The following is a 14,002-nucleotide window of genomic DNA, read 5'->3' on the forward strand; positions in this document are numbered from 1 at the left end:
GTGGATAAGTAACGTTGTTGATCGTTGATCAATAACTGAAAATTATTCCGATTTTCTTTGACTTTACGAGCTTCGAGATTATCGCAACATCTACTATATCGTTACCATCGAAACGTTAATTGTTTCAATATTTGGAGAATCGTAATATGTGCGAACAGGGATGTAGAAACGTAAATATGTACTGGAATTTTTCGATGAAGCTTTGCAGCGATGGATGGCGTCCGAACGAAAGCTATTTAAAAGACTTGTGAAAGACTTAACACTTGTAAAATACATCGTATTTTTTAACGAAACCCTCGAATTTTACTTCATTGCCGTTTGGTTGTTTAAGCGAAAATGTTTATTAGATCCTTTACGACGCAAATGGTAATATCACGAATTTCATTTTACTGCCAATTTCTGCTGTCGCAAATAACGAGACAAACTGATCTACGCCGTCGTTCAGGACTCTTAGCGCGCCTACCGTTTTTCATAAAGCTATCATTACCTCGTGTAAATTACAAAATTCCAAGTATATCGTATTCCTTCTTTAGTAAAACCGTCAATGTATCAGTATCGAACGAAGTAATATTTCTTCGTATCTCTCAACGATTACGTAATTCTGCTTGATTTTCTATCGCGCGTAACAATAAAAAAATAAGAATTTGTAATTTGTTTCACGATCCTTCGTAAATCTCGTCTCAGTTTCGGTGGAAATGAACAGCTGTATATAAAAGTAGGATACCGAATCAACGTAACGACCGAAACGGTCGTTTCAAAATCTTTCTCGGAAAAAGGACGTGGAAATACTTTGGTACGCCGAAGGTCGATCCATTTTTCAAAGAAGACGATAGATGCCTGCATTCGTGACTGTTTCATGGTCGATTCGAACGTGGGAAGAGCGCAAACAGAATGTAAGAACGGTCGTGCCAGCTGTCGTGCGTTATCCCACAGTTGCATTCTACGGAGCCTAGAATCTCATCTAGGCCCTTTAGCCGGCCTATGTTGAAAGAGTAGGGGCGCGGGGAGGGTTCGTTTAACCTGGAGAGCAAGCAGGTGCGTTCGTTCAACTCGCAACTAGCGTGCAGTTTACCTGCGGGAGCGTCTGCCAGCGCATCGTCGCGCGGAACGTTCGTGTCTCGCTCTGCTTCCTCGTGGTCGTGCTGTTCCACGCGTACATTCCATCGGAATTATCGTTTTATAGCGATACAGTGTCGCGTCACCGGGGACCTCGATGCTTCGCCTCTGTCAGGTACGTTAGAATCGATTCTCGACAGTGTCGTGTCTAGGTTAACAGTTTGTTTAACCTGCTTTCGCGCATTCGCTGTCGCTATAAATGCTTTGCAGTTTTGCACTTGTCAGAAATTTCTTTGCTTCGAACGTTTGACCGAACACGCGTTGTCCGTTATTTGCTCCGTGTTCTTAGCTAATTTCGTCGAAGAAAAACGCGACAGTCGTAGTCGATAGCGTTACGCATTTACAATTAGACAATGAAGAAGATGCGAGTCAAGCCAGAGTTCACGTTGAACTTTGTTACGGATACGACCTCTCTTTATCGAATCGGTACTCGGATTCGTGGCATCAGTGTGACTCTGTGATATAACGTAATTGATTAATCGAGGAAATTGCTAAGGCTGGCTAAATTAATACGTATCGAGCGGTCAGCGTGCTTCGTTATCTATTTATAATCGTATCTGTATCGGACACGCGGCCGTTAGTCGACGATCGTACGACGTCTCGAGGTGCATGCAAATTTCGATAATTTGAAAAAATGACACGTAAATGCGCGTATACGTACGAGACGTTCGATACTTGTACGTTTTTGCATCGTCGGAGCCGATGTCACAACGGATGTACAAAGTGTTTATTATGCAGTGAATAACTACAAAAAAAACTTGTTAAACGATATTTTTAAAAAGAAATATACCGTACATTTGTTCAAGTTCGTGGAACTGTCGAAGAAACGAAAGAAATACGTATTCGAATAGGAAGAACGTGCAATGAAAAGAGTAATAAAAATAAAAGCGTAATAGCTCGGTATTCGGTTTAAATATGAATTTCAAAATGTAAATGTGTCTGACAGTCTGCGAACGAATATTTGGGTAGTCACGCGTATACGTTTTGTACAAAAGTCGAGCAACAATTTCCTTGTCGAAATTCCAAGAGTAGGTAGCATTTGCAGTATCGTTCTTCCATAGAAACAAAGAACGCACGGTGAAAGTGCTTTTTCGAGTTTTCCCTCGTATCTAATGTAGAAAATAAAGGACGATCGTTAGCTAATTGAGAGAAAATACCGAACAACGACGTCTAGATCGATAAAGTTTCTACGCTGTAGATATTTTACTAATATTTTCCCAACTACGTAAAATATTCACGATTCGACCGGATTATCGATCAAGCTATCTATAGCGATTTAATTCGAGTTTTATTTCGAATTTTACGATTATTTCTGATTCGAAGAAACCCACTTACGTCGGTCGATCGAGCGTCGATATGGCGAATAGCATGTTTACAGAGATATAGAGTGGGCCAGAACGAGGAATAGATCGTAAGATGATCGTTTCGCGCACAAAGTACGCCGTACTTGGAATATTTTCGCAGAAATCGGCGCGAATGAACGCGTTGAGAGTGCAACCGTTGTTCTCGGCCGTTGAATACGAAGCGACGCTGCCGTGAAAGCGTGAGTGCTCGTTTTTAATACGCCAGTCCGATGAATATTTCAAATGGAACTTTAATCACACGGGGAGGTCCGCGTGACAAGATAACGTTAGTTGTTTCCTTTCTCACTTTGCCAGTTCGTGCGACGCGTCGTCATACTACCTATCTTTTGAAAACGACCGAGCATTGAAATTCCCCGCCAAACAACATTACTCTAAACCCGTACGTCCTGTGCTTTGAACAGGCGATGCTGATTTTTATAAAGCTTGCCACGAAATATGCACATTGAAATACTTAAAAGGTGTTTCTCTTTCTTCTTTTGCGTCGGGTTGCACGATTAGTTTTCGAAAGATATTGTTTTGGGAAATTAAAATGACAACTACCGAATGGTCGTTGAATTGTGTAAGAGAAAGAAAATAGATGGAATGGAATTGGATTTCTGCGTTCCAATTCCACTGGATTGCCGTGGCTCTAATTTAATCGATGAATCTTTCATTAATAAAGTCTGCCGCGCGCGGCGCTATCTTTTTTTATTAATTCGATAAAATTCCCAGAGCACGTTGAAAAATCCTCCAGCTATAGATAAAAGTGGCGAGTTATTCTTCGATAATGTAATCTTTACGTTGTAAAATATCAGCCACTTTCGTCGATATCAGTTATACGGTTCTCTTTGCTATTGCAAAAAGAGCCTTTGTGCCATTCACCATGCATTTTCCACTCGTTTCTCGTATTCCTTTTCGGTTGCGCTGATTGAATTTTCTTTTAATCCTTTTCGCATAGAAACATGATTCGTTAAAACGAGCAAAGATACGATTTCAACACTTTCGTCGAATCTACCGAATTTCCAATCGATTAATATTGCTTTCGAGAAAAAGCAGAGTTTAACGGTTAATGTAAAACGCTGTAACATTTGCGAGTCTCGATCCTTTATGCGATCAACGAGATTTCAAACGTCAATCGTAAAAATCTATGGTCTTTCCACTCGATCCTACCGCTATGGTTTTTGAAATTTTTATATCTCGATCTACCTCCTGTTTCAGCAAACAAAAAACACTTTTAACGTTTCAACAAACGCTTCAGTTTGTCATTCTGTTTGCCAGACATTCTGAGATTTCAGAAATTTGTTCGGAATAAAAAGGCACCGTCGACTCGAAAATGAACGATCGTCTACCTACTTCGTTGTAACGCGAGAAAAAGTAACGATAAATCTTTTACCGGAAAGAACGAAAATTACAATTACAATGTTTAAACGTACAATTTAACCGCCCTGTTCTCCCCCAATTGTTTTGCCATTTCCACCTTTTGCGGAACACACGGCGTACCGTGAACGAGCTAAATCAACTCGCCAACTGGTCACACAAATGGTTATAGTATTCGATATTCTTCAACAACGATACCGCACCTATACGCGTAACTTGTTAGTACTACGATACTCGCCCAACTATGTACTCCTTCCATGAAAACGAAATAAAAGTAGAGTATGTGTGTCGAAGCGGTTAGAAAACAATTTTATTACTGCAACCACTTGTAACGAGTACAGTCCCGCGACTCGGCAGTCTTCGTCTTCCCACGCGAGAAAATCATTCTAGTTTTATTATAGCGCTTATGAAACTCCTTAATTCATCCGTACAAATTTTCCACGGTAGATGTTCAAATACTTTCGTAATTCGATATACAGATTCGATATGTGCGGTATGTGCAACAAAAAAAAAGTTATACGATAAGAAATACGAAAAGAAACCATAATCGTAGTGTCGTGGAAAAATCATTCGGGAAAAGCCCGATGAACTACAGTGCAGGGAAAAGTAAAAGTGCTGTCGGGCCGGAGAGCATGGAAAATTTTAATGGGCCATGTGACTCGGCAATGTGCGCGTGGACCTTTAGGACCGTGAAAGGACCTTTAGGTATACGTGAAAACGGCGTCCGTGACCATCTTGAGTCATCGATAGCTGCAAAACGCGTATACCTGACAGGAATACTAAAACTGGTTTAAAAGAATATTTTGGTGGAGAAAGTTAGTCAGTTAGTCGTGAGTCAGTAAGTTGGAGTAGGTCGTGAGTTGCTTGTTACTCAGAAGTTGACCAGTTATACCAATTTAGTTGTTTTAGTTGTATTACGTTAGTACGTTAAGGAACAGCTTCGAGTTAAAAAATCATAGTTTTCTGTTTCAGTCGTTCTAAACGAATCCGTCAGATAAACAAGTCGCTATATAATTTTACAAAGTGGATTTACGTTTAATAAGACCAAGGAATAAATATGCAACGGAACGGATGATCGTTGCTAATATGGTAAACATCTTCGATACGTAAAAGCTATTAAAATTCATATTGTATCAATTTCAAGCTTTCTTCCACCCGCCACTGTGCGTCTCGCGAAAAACATTTGTAGCAAAAATCCAACGTATCGTTTCGAGCGTGACAACGACCATACCCAAATCCACGTCATTCCATACTATCTGACAGCGAACCGTTAGGTTTTCACTCGATCTTTTCACATGGCCCAACATTACACTTTCCCCGTTACGTAGAGCAATCAGGATCCTCCCCTTGCCCCTCGACACCTACAAACGCAACATACAAAAAGAGCAAACATTCGACCACGAGTCTAGTTTTTAGTCTTTGGTGTCGAGTCTTGCGTACAGTTTGGCCGTGATTCGAACTTCGTTGTAATATTATACTCGATCATTTTCGCGAATAAAAGCCCACAAAATTGTAAAAACACGGTCAAGTTAAGTTACTGCTCAGCTACTGTTTTTTTTTAATCATTAATTTTACGCGACACGAGACACGTAGCTTCTAATCGTCGCAACAAATCGCTCGTTTCCATACTAATCGCCGCTAATAACCGAGCCGATGGCGATCGATGCGACGCAACATAAATATAAAAGAAGTACCGTGAAACAGCGAGAGTAACGTAAAAAGAGACGAATTTATTATTAATTGCGCGTATATCGATCGAAGGCGATCGCGAAGGTCTTCGAAATAGGGTTTGCCAGGGCGCACAGGGGTAGTAAAAACTCGTCGAACCGATTGAAACGGCGACGTACGACGGTAAACGTAGACGTTGGACGTTTTTCACGGTATTAAACGTTGCGTAAATCCCGGCTTCTTGTTTAGTCACGCCCAGCCATTGTTACAACGAGATGGAGAGGGCGGAAGGGGGTGAGAGACCAGGATCGTTCGAGAAAATCGCTCGACATCGACATCCACTTCGCTCCACCTTTCAATTACGCGCGGCCTGTTTACTCGCCGGGGTTGGAGGGATGGTAAACAGAGTCATACGTTTCTTTTTAACGTTGCGTTGCTTCGGGCGATCCCTCTCTTCTTGCCTCTCTCTCCCTACCTCCTCCCCCCGTTAATTAGCAGTTTAATTAAATGAAGTTTGCGTTCTTTTGGTCCCTTGCGGGACGAGAGATCGCGGATTCCGATACAAATTTCGTGCCAACGAATCCCGCGGGGAAATGAAGATGGCAAACCTGTATACGCACGTATATACAGTATGTATATATATGTGTACAGAATGTATATATATATAGAGAGAGAGAGAGACAGATATTTTCGTATTCGTATACGATATAGGGGACGGTGTTTGCGAGGATGTTCGATATTAAAGATTTGGCGAGCACAGGAGTTATTATTGAATAAAAATGAATGGAAATTAGTTTTGCCGAGTGGTACGAGTTAAGTGACTTTTGTGCGTCGTCCGTTGGACATTGGAATCTCGGAGAGTTGGAAATTTTTAGAATGCGTCTAAACGTTTCCAAACGTTCTTCTACCGTGACGTTGGAGATACAGCGAGAGAATAATAACCTTTCGATCGAATTATACCGAACGTGCGAGTAACTTGTGCGTGACAGTGTATCAAAACGATTGTTCCAAGTATCGCTTCGACGCGATTCTTTCCTTTTCAACGTTCGAATGTCTGTCAGACCGAGTTTGGATTTTTGGATTTAATTAGACGTTACCGATAGCAAGTTACGCGGTAGCTGAAAATGGTTTAACCGGATTTACGATAAACGGATTAACGTCGAAAGTTGATAATAACAAAGGGAACGAAGCGCAGAAATTAGAAAGCCAAGAAGGTTGAGTTCGAGATGGCCATCTCGCGTAAATAACTTTCGTATCTCATTATGATTCGTTTGTTATATGTTTTTGTATTAAACGGAAGAAAGGCCGGTGTCATTAAGAATCCTGTTTTTCCTCCTTTTGATTTCTTAAGAACGACTTTAAATTCCTAAGCGTTTTTCTATAACAGTCTCTAATGAGATTTTAACGATCGTCTATTCGAGTTCTAATAAGTTTCTCGACATCCTACCGGCAACAAATAGGTTATGAACAAGAGGGATATCGAGTAATACGTTTTTTACCAAGTTTGTTTGCCCCGTCTATTTTCTTCGACGCGCAATGAATCGTTTCAAAGGCTGTATAAGACCAGAGGAAATATTGACCATGCAGTCGGTTAAGACCGAGCTCGATGCACGCTTCGTTCGCAAACGGTTCATCGCCAGCTACCGTACCAAGTGCAAGAACATAATTTTCTGGTGTATTATTCATGATGTAGAAAGAGGCGATGCTGCGGAAAGCGAGGTCGATCCGAATGAATAAGCGAGAGGTACGAATAAAGATGATATACAGGGCGTTCATTTCAGCGTTTGCCACGATTTTTAAGCACCTCCTGTTATTTATAATTCCCTGATATCACGTGAATTTGTAACCATCTATCTAGATCTTTATCTCGAACGGTAAAAAAGAAGAAAAGAAAACATTCGATCGCGTTTGTTCGACTTTGTTGGTTCTTCGAACGAAGATAAAAGGAAGATTGTATTGGGAGGAAGTTTCACCAACGATAGCGTTAACGTGATATTTCTCTGATAATTGCCAGTATCTTTGTAAATAGAAAGTAATGAGCGACGACGAAACGATAGGACGTATTCGCGGTGGAAAAATTTTGTAGCACCGTTTGAAAAACTATAGATAACGTCGATTCGGTATTTCCGGCTAACGTTATTCAGAATATTCTTTTCCAGATTATGGGAAGTGTATCGGGATAAACACCCAGTATATTAAGTTGAATCTATTACGATGCTAATCTTAAACTTCTCTCGCTTGCCGCTCTACCTTGACCCTTTAACCCTTAACTGCACCACTTAACCCTTTCACAGCGATTTCGCTTTGTGCCCTTCGGCATTCTGATTTTCCTTTGTTCCGAGACTCCGAGACTCCGAGACTCTTATTAAATGGAACTTCTCCGCTATTAATTCTAATTAGATTCGTTAAATCCCCGATTCCGAGCAGATACAATTATTTCTCCCCTCTATCTTTCTTACCTTCGAATTCTAATTGAACCGCGCTTCTCAAATTCTAAGAACTTTCGTTAAACTTTTCAAATGACACGCTTATACGTCTTTTAATCGGATAGGGGATCCGCTAGTTTTTCGACGTTCGATTAAATTTTTCAACGTTCTCGTCGTTCGTAACTCTCTGTGTCTTTCGGCGAAACGAGCAAATCCTTCGTCGAGCCTGTTTCGTTTTATCCTAAATCAACAGCTGAATTCGCGTGTTTAGATTCCAGCACGTTCGCGAAACAGGAGCTGTATTCGTATCATTCGTTTCTCTCTCGGCTAAAATTCCTGCCGCATTCCTCGAATTCATCCAGACACGCGTTCTCCGCTGAAACAGATTCCCGCATCCCAAGTAGCCACTCAATCTCTTTCATACTATCCCAAAATACTTGTCATTTGCATCTAACCTGACAAGACGTTTATTCGACGCTTCAATGTACACGTATTCCACTAGCCGTGATAACGCACATAATTTACATTACACCGTGATTAATATGCCATCGCGACTGCTCGAAATAATTAAGGAGTCACGTTCCTCCGTGATAGCATCGTTTAATTAGTTCTACCAATTATTCTGTGCGTTTGATCATCAAACGCGTACGCTTCGGCACACTGCTATTAAAGTCAATTAGCAATTAAGAATACGTCTGAGCCCTCGTTATTCGCAATTGTACCGTGTATCTGCTTCTACGTATCTTCTTGGTTTAGCCGCATGTACCAGAATTCCATCTTTTTTTCGTATTTTCCTCGAGCATGTTTCTTCGTGTACTTTGAAAATTATCGCTGCCAGGTAATCTCTTGTAGCGTCAAAAAAAAAAACGTGAGAAAAACGCCCGTTTCGCTCTAAAATCAGAAACGAATCGTTATATCCACTTGTCTACGGTAAAGATATTAAATCGTAATATACAGGGTGATTGGTAACTGGTGGTACAAGCGGAAAGGGAGTGATTCTACGCGAAAAGATAAGTCGAAAATATAGAATAAAAATTTAAAAATATAAAAATTTAAAATTTTGAAATTTAAAATTTTAAAATTTTAAATTTTAAAATTTAAAAATTTTAAATTCAAAAATTTAAAAATTTTAAATTTTAAAATTTTAAATTCAAAAATTTAAAAATTTAAAAATTTAAAATTTAAAAATTTTAAAATTTAAAAATTTAAAAATTTAAAAATTTAAAATTTTTAAAAATTAAAAAAATAACGTCAATCGAGACAACGATCTACAGTGCGATCTGTTATAACGAGACGCGATAAAGTGCACGCGTACCGAGCGAAAATTCAAAGTCGATTTTCTCGAAAACAAAGCCTCGAACGAAACATTTTTATTCTATATTTTCGACTTCCTTTTTCCACTTGTACCACCAGTTACCAACCACCCTGTATATTTTCTTTCGATGATGATGAAACATGCGATCCATAAATGTCACAAGCATAAATTTATTAAGAACAATGCCGATTGACTGTAAAGTGGAAAGTGGAAAGTGAAAGGGGCAAAGTGACGACGTTACGAATACTCTTCTGAAATTTTTCTTGGAATTTACGTTGTATAAACGTTAATTAGTGTTAAGCTACGAAGAGAACGTGGAAGGTATCTAAAATGCCACGAGTTCTTCGCTTTCAAAGAAACGAATCCTAGAATATCGTCTAAAGAGGGCGACGTATCATCAAGATCCTCTTTCTTCGTCACATCTGACGTCACTTACACCTCCATTACTTTAATAATCCTAGAATCCATCTGCTCGGATTAATACACACGATGTTCTCGAGAATAGAGGGAGATAAAGCAAAGAACAGCGATAAAATTAACGAGCAGCAACTCGAGGAAATGGATCTGACATCAATTACATCTGACCATCGTACAGTTCAAAATATTCACGACGTACTAAAAAAATCACGAACGAATCGTGCACCTCGGGAGCGCGGTGAAGCGAAGAGAAAAAAGCAGCGATAGAATTAAACAGGAACTCGAGAAAACTAATCTAACGTCACTTGCATCTCCATCCTACCATCGTCTCGAACAGCCGTCTTTGTGTAATCGATACGACGATGGATACCATTTGGAGAAAAATATTTTCCAATATAATACAGCACTTGCAAGCCTTTGCAAGTTCAACAAAACCAAATATCCGTACAGTGGTCTCCGATTGTAACCAAAGTCAAAAACTTTCATCTTCGGTAGAAGGAAAGAAGATAAAGAGTAGGACAACGAAAAAGATTAACAAAGAGCCGTTTTAAGAGTCGTTACTCTTCAAATGCGATTAATTTTACTTTTACTACTTTTTGCGATCTAACGTATCGCGGTAAATCTAAATTCACTGTTGTCGGATATAACGCGATGGTCCCAAGCATCCGACAATGCCAAAAATATTCGTTGTAACAGTGATCGGAATCTCGACGTACAAAGTATCCGAAATAAAATCATAAAGTTTCCATCTTCGATAAAAGAAGAAGATAAAGGAGGAGGCAAGGAAAGAATTAACGAGCAGCTCTCGAAGAAAAGTAACGAAAGGTCCGAGAAGCGATGGCTGACGGAGAGTACACAATTGCAACTAGAGCGAATTGGCAATCGAGAATTCGAGCGAGGGCTCGTTATTTGGAAATATCCTGGCGCAGCTGGTATTCTCGCGGGATTTCCGCGATGATTTCGACGATAGGCGCGACCTCTGCTCGTTAGTAAGCGCCGAGGTCGCTGCACGAGGCTACCGGAAGTCGCGGGCATCCGACAATGGTGTCACGGCGAAGATTTCTCGTTACCGAGTCGCGGTGGCAATCGGCCAGTGAGTCACGATTCTGGTTAATTCCTCTCGCGTACGTTTGCAACGAGTTCACGGTGATTTCGTGCCCCGTTTCGACATCGTCCTCGCCATTGTCTCGATTCGACTCGAGGCGTTCCACGCTCGCGTCTCGTTTCGTATCGTCGCCTCCGATATAACACGGTTCTGTAAATTATACAAATAGCCATTTCTCAGTTACTTTCTATTGCAGGGAAAATGCGATGGTCGTTAATTTTCTATAAATAAGGTGGAATGAAATGTGCGTACGTATTTCGATGGAAATTCAAAGTTATAGTTTTCGGAAGTTTAAAATAAATCGACGTTTTTATGAAAAATATGAGAATGCAACAATCTGCAGAATATACATAACGAGTGGAAATGTTGTATATAACGTACCCAAAGCAAAATATTCGTTACGATTAGATCAAATATTTGTAGATGTAAAGGTACAATATGGCAAAATATATAAAACATGGTCAAAGTATTCGTTAAAATATCCTTCGTCAAAGTACTCATCGGAGCTTGTCAAAGAGTGGAACAAATTTTTAGTTCAATTTCATTTCTTCTCGTGTATTCATGAAAATATAAGGTCTACATAATCTTGAATAAATCTTTTATCCTCTTTATTAATTATATATTTCCCCTCACGACCCTTCTTACGATTTCTTAGAATCTATATTCATCGATCTGTGACTTCTTTTCTTCCTTCTTATAGGTTTTTCAGGTCTTTTCTAGGTCTTTCCTCATTTTTTACAATCTTTTCGAATCCTTCCATCGACCTCTGACTTTCTATTATATCTCCTTAACTTTTACATTTTTAGCTTTTTATTAACCGACGCATTACGTCCCTTGTATGATTTATCGTTCACGTTTCCTTCTTATTGAAACAAAATTGGCAAACTTTAAAAGAGATTATAATTTTCGAGGGCAACGTTCAATAAATACTTTCCATTAAATCCTTGCGCAATCTTCGCAACTAATTTCCATTGAAATTTTTACCGAATAAAGCGCTAAAAATGGAAATTGTGTGTATTATATAATAAGTAGCCTCTCGCGCATTCGAATAACACGCTTCGAGATTTTATAATTTCATTCTTAACCACGATATTGTCGTTCAAAGGTTATAAAAAATATTAAATCGCGAATTAAACGTCCAACTCTTTGTTCAAACTGTTCACTACGATTTACTGTTTCAGATTTAAATGGCATTAATAACAGGCACCGGATCCTTATAAATAACGTTAAATACCTTTTACCAACGTTGACTAACGCTGCCTCGCGGTAGTGATAACAATTGTACAAAATTTCCTAGTGACAAAACTAAATTACCTCTTTGTTATTAACCGAATGAGAGTGGCGAATAAATCGATGCGATAATTCCATGGTATTCGTAAATAACGGTTATGGGCGGGAATATCCAAATTGATTAGCAATTCGTCTAATTGATTCTCTAATTTGATATATTTTCTATAGATATCGCGTTAAAATTTCACTCGTCGCAAGTCCGTGAATCTTCTCCGAACCGATCGACAGAAGTTCGATTCTTATTAATTGATAAAGTTAACGAAACAACTATAGTGGCAGATTGTAATCTTATCGTTTCGATTGGCTGGCGATAATTTACAGTATTGTTATTGTAGAATAAGGAAAAATTCACGACGTTGAAGATTTCGAATCGTTAAAGACAATTCTTTTTTACAATAATGAGATACCAGTTGGTGAAATAGTCGATTACAAATAGCTGCCTGCTCTTTATTCCTTTGTTATTTATTACGACGTTCGAAGAGAATGGTAACAAAATTTTTTATGGATAGAAGAATCCTTTTCTATGCGACGATTGCAACACGTTTCGTTTAATAATTCTAAGATATAGATCGCTTTTACGACGACTGTTATTTCTTCCAGTTTATGAAAAATTGAGAAGATTTTTGGAAAAAGGATCCATAAGAGGAAACGATTAACTGCATTCGCCGAGTGAAGCGAGAAATTTTTAATTCGAATTTCGCGATATCATCTACCTTCGAATTGATAGTTACAATGGCTCTTGAAACACACTTTGTTATTTTCGTACTTAATACTTTTTCTATATCTAATATGTAAATTCAGAATAAACAAAAATTATATAACGATTGGAATATCTGACTGAAACACACACTGGGAGTATCTATGTATTACCACAGACTTATTATAATTTATAATTTCCACTCTTTGGAAATACCGTTCTCCTAGTACTTGAATTTTATTGCAATATATTTTTAATGTCAATGTGAGCTGCAATATGGACAATAATTACGATAAACATGCCAAGTCAATTTATAAAATTTCCCTACGACGTTGCATTTAAAAATAACGCGAAAACCGAATTACAGAGATTTATTTCGCGCTCTTTTAACGCTTTCGCGTTTAATTTCTTCTTTTGTTTCAATTTTTAACAAAAGCCACAAAAGCTTATTAACGGTAAAGATCTCAAAGAAAGCACTTGATTTTAAAAGTTTTTCCTTGTATTCCAGTAAACACTCGACACGAATTCAATCATGCTTGTAGCCTAACAATTCTAATCACTACGAGTCATCGTTTATAGCGAACTCGGACAAATACAAATTAGCAATCATCGTTCGATTACCGCAAAACGTTATCGCTGACATTTCCAGTAGCTAATCCTAATCATGCTAATCCATTTCGCGTTACAAATATATCCCGATAATAAATCCGCAATAGCCTCGATTGTTGATATCGAGAATAATCGTTAATGACCCTACGCGGCAATCGAAAGCCATTTTACTCCCAAGCTAATGAATGACGCGTCATTGTTTCGCACACAATGCTTCTTAGATTCACTGTGTATTTTTATATAAAAGAACAAGGGAAGGACATTTTTGTGTAATACACAAGGAGATCGCGCGAGACATAATTCTCTCATATACGACATGATTTTCCACAAAAAAAAAAATATATATGTCGGAGATGAAAGAACACCGGAGTCTGTAATTGAACAATTGTAGTTATTCAATCCGATTGTAATTGTTCGAGAGTTGTGATAATGAGCTTGGGCTCGAGCCGAACGTAGCCGCGGTTACGGGATGAACGCTTTGTCTAACAAAGGTATGGAGTAATTCTATAGCTCTCCTTAAAAGAAATATTCGTGGCGACACGCGACAGTAAACATCTCAACGGTTTCTGTCCCGTGGCTCGCCACACGCAGACCCTATTCTTCGCGTAAGATGATTGCCAGATGGCGATGCGTCTCCGC

At 39.0% G+C, this 14,002-nt stretch overlaps 1 protein-coding gene across 1 annotated transcript in view; it reads left to right on the forward strand.

Moving 5' to 3' along the window:
- The first annotated feature begins 1,094 nt into the window (after positions 1-1,094).
- Positions 1,095-14,002, forward strand: part of LOC100741501 (choline transporter-like protein 1) — a 37,375-nt gene continuing 24,467 nt past the window's right edge. The window contains exon 1 of the mRNA XM_003488463.4: positions 1,095-1,231. The gene's annotated coding sequence lies outside the window, so the exon portion shown is untranslated. The remainder of the gene's footprint in view (positions 1,232-14,002) is intronic.

Source organism: Bombus impatiens, unplaced genomic scaffold (assembly GCF_000188095.3).
Source record: "Bombus impatiens unplaced genomic scaffold, BIMP_2.2 scf_0235, whole genome shotgun sequence".
NCBI lineage: Eukaryota > Metazoa > Arthropoda > Insecta > Hymenoptera > Apidae > Bombus > Bombus impatiens.